Raw genomic sequence first — 3,190 nt, 5'->3', positions numbered from 1 at the left:
CCTTCTCATCCAGTCCTGTCAAAGGAAAAGGGGAAATTGAAACCCGCATAGAGTCAAACTATGAAAAGCAAGTGTCCCGTAAAGGGGTAGAATCACTTACCTCGTCGGCTTGACGCTGCAAGCGAAATCCGCGATCTTCAATCACGGACGTGGGGGCTTCGGCGCCCTTAAACAACACCCTCCAGGCGCCTTTGTACGTCGTGTCGAAGAGCCCACTCAGCACCTGGTGCTGTTCCGGATTGAACTCCCACAGATTGAATGCCCGCTCCTGGCATGGGAGAATCCGGCGGACGAGCATGACTTGGACCACGTTAACCAGCCTGAGCTTATTCACCAGCTTCTGGATACAGGCTTGGAGTCCCTTCACCTCCTCCGAACTACCCCACAGCAAGCCCTTCTCTTTCCAGGAGGTGAGCTGCGTGGGGATACCAGATCTGAACTCGGGGGCCGCCGCCCACTTAGGGTCGCACGGCTCGGTGATATAGAACCACCCCGATTGCCACCCCTTGACGGATTCCACGAAGGCCCCTTCGAATCAAAGGACATTGGGCATCTTGCCCAACATGGCGCCTCCGCACTCCGCTTGAGTGCCCTTCACTACCTTCGGCTTGACATTGAAGGTCTTGAGCCACAAGCCGAAGTGGGGCTGGATGCAGAGGAAGGCCTCGCACACGACGATAAACGCCGAGATGTTGGGGATGAAGTTCGGCGCCAGATCATGGAAATCCAGGCCGTAGTAGAACATGAGCCCCCGGACAAAGGGGTGAAGTGGAAAACCCAGTCCGCGGAGGAAGTGGGGAAGAAAAACGACCCTCTCATGGGGCCTGGGGGTGGGGATGGGCTGCCCCTCGTCGGGCAACCGGTGCGCGATGTCGCCAGACAGGTAGCCGGCACTGCGCAGTCTTTCGATGTGCTCCTCCATAACGGAGGAGGTCATCCACTTGCCTCCCGCTCCGGACATAACTAGGGAAGGTTGAGACGAGATGTGCAGGCTTGGGCGCTGGAGCTCGAGTGCGCGGAGATGGATAAGCAAAGGAGGAAGAAGGCGTAGGTGAAAAGGTGAATCCTTATCCCTTATATGGGCAGGCGAAGTCTACGCGTCCCCCACCGGCCTGGTAAAACTCGCTTATCCCCCAAGCGTCACCATCAATGGCGCGGTTGGGTTACCCACGTCCGTATTGATGAGAATCCCGGACTAAGGGGGAACACGATCTCTGCTTCGACAAGACATGCCAAGGAAACCGCTTCGCTAAATGCACTGAGGTGGTAGAGTAAAAAACGATTCAAGTAATGGCTTGGTAGTGGCGTGACGTCATGCCGCAAAAAAATGTCAGCAGATTGAACTTGTGTATATATTATTCTCTCTACGGTGGAATGTGGAATTTATTTTGCAGAGCCGGGCACTATCCTGGTGTTCACAATCTTCTATCATTCGGAGGAGGAACCCACCTTGCAATGCCAAGCAATATACGCGCCGGACTTATCATCATTGAAGCCTGGTTCAGGGGCTACTGAGGGAGTCCTAGATTAGGGGGTGTCCGGATAGCCGGACTACCATCATCAGCCGAACTATCATCGGCGGGACTATCATCATCGACCGGACTCCAAGACTATGAAGATACAAGATTGAAGACATCGCCCCGTGTCCGGATGGGACTTTCCTTGGCGTGGAAGGCAAGCTTGGCGATACGGATATGTAGATCTCCTACCATTGTAACCGACTCTATGTAACCCTAGCCGTCTCCGGTGTCTATATAAACCAGATGGCCCTAGTCCGTAGGACAACAACAACAACCCTTACAATCATACCGTAGGCTAGCTTCTAGGGTTTAGCCTCCTTGATCTCGTGGTAGATCCACTCTTGTAAACATCCACAATATCAATATCAATCAAGCAGGACGTAGGGTTTTACCTCCATCAAGAGGGCCCGAACCTGGGTAAAACATCGTGTCCCTTGTCTCCTGTTACCATCCACCTAGACGCACAGTTGGGGACCCCCTACCCGAGATCCGTCGGTTTTGACACCGACAACGGGGTATTACTTACCTTTGTTCTCTTCGAGCTGCCTCCTCGTGAGGCTGAGCTCCTCTTCGATCTGCTTCAGGTACCGCGTGAGCCAAGTGACCTAGGTAGTACGGGCAGCAGCGGTCAGCAGCAACGCCTGCTTATTCACATAGACATTTGTTGTTATACTCCTGCGGATTAAAAGTTGCCCCTCCATTTGGTTCTTCTTTCCGGACACCAAACAGAGTATCAGGGGCTATTGCCTATCGGGTGGTATTTTCTCACACTTTTCATTACTTACCTCAAAGCCTGTTAGGAGGCTGGTGCAGGCTTCGGTCAATCCGCTTTTGGCGGACCGAACTTTCTCAATCACCGTACTCATAAGAGTACGGTGCTCTTCGTCAATGGAAGCGCCGTGAAGCACTTCCAGCAAATTATCCGATGCCTCCAGCTGGACGGAGGTCATCGGCACGGCCGGCTCACCCTCCTTAGTGAGGGTCTGCCTACCTAAATCCAGAACCTTTGGAGGCTCCGGCGCGGTAACCGGCTGCGAGCCAGACTTGTTGTGGCTCCCGTCCGCATAATCCATGGGGACCTTGCCCCCGATATACCCGGCGTCTGGGATTTCGCCTTGGGGCGTCTCTAGAATTGTCACCCCTGCCCTGGTATCCTTTGGGAGAACACCTCGGTGTCGTCCGAAGGTCGTGGGGAGGTGGCCGTTAGGAGTGAATCGCTATTCATGTTCGATTCACTCAAGGACCCATCCAAAGAGGATACCCCAAGATGGGACCCGGCCGGACTGCATATACGTGTTCGGCGTTATTACAAACAACGAAGTTAAGTCGAACAAAAAATATTACACAGTGCAGATACTTACGACCTCGCCAGGGGCTTGCCCCTGGGCAGCCACTCCTCCTTGCTGTAGGCGGCCGTAGTGGAGTGATCTGAAAGGGACGCCTTTCCCTTCTTCAGCGTCCTGGCCTCCCCCTGTGGGGCGGCTTTTCTTTTCTTCTCCTCCCCAAAGCGGGGAGGAAGAGTTTCTTCAGGTTCCTCCCGTCTCCGTTGGAGGAATTTGCCTCGCCGTCCTCAAACGACGAGTTTATTACGGCCCTGCACCGGAGACCTTTCCTGATCCCCACGACCGCTGTCTTGGACCCTTCGCCCCCCCGGATGGGGCGGCCTTCTT

The sequence above is a fragment of the Triticum aestivum genome, chromosome 3B (genome assembly GCF_018294505.1).
Source record: "Triticum aestivum cultivar Chinese Spring chromosome 3B, IWGSC CS RefSeq v2.1, whole genome shotgun sequence".
Lineage (NCBI taxonomy): Eukaryota > Viridiplantae > Streptophyta > Magnoliopsida > Poales > Poaceae > Triticum > Triticum aestivum.
Note: the sequence above shows the minus strand (reverse complement) of the source record.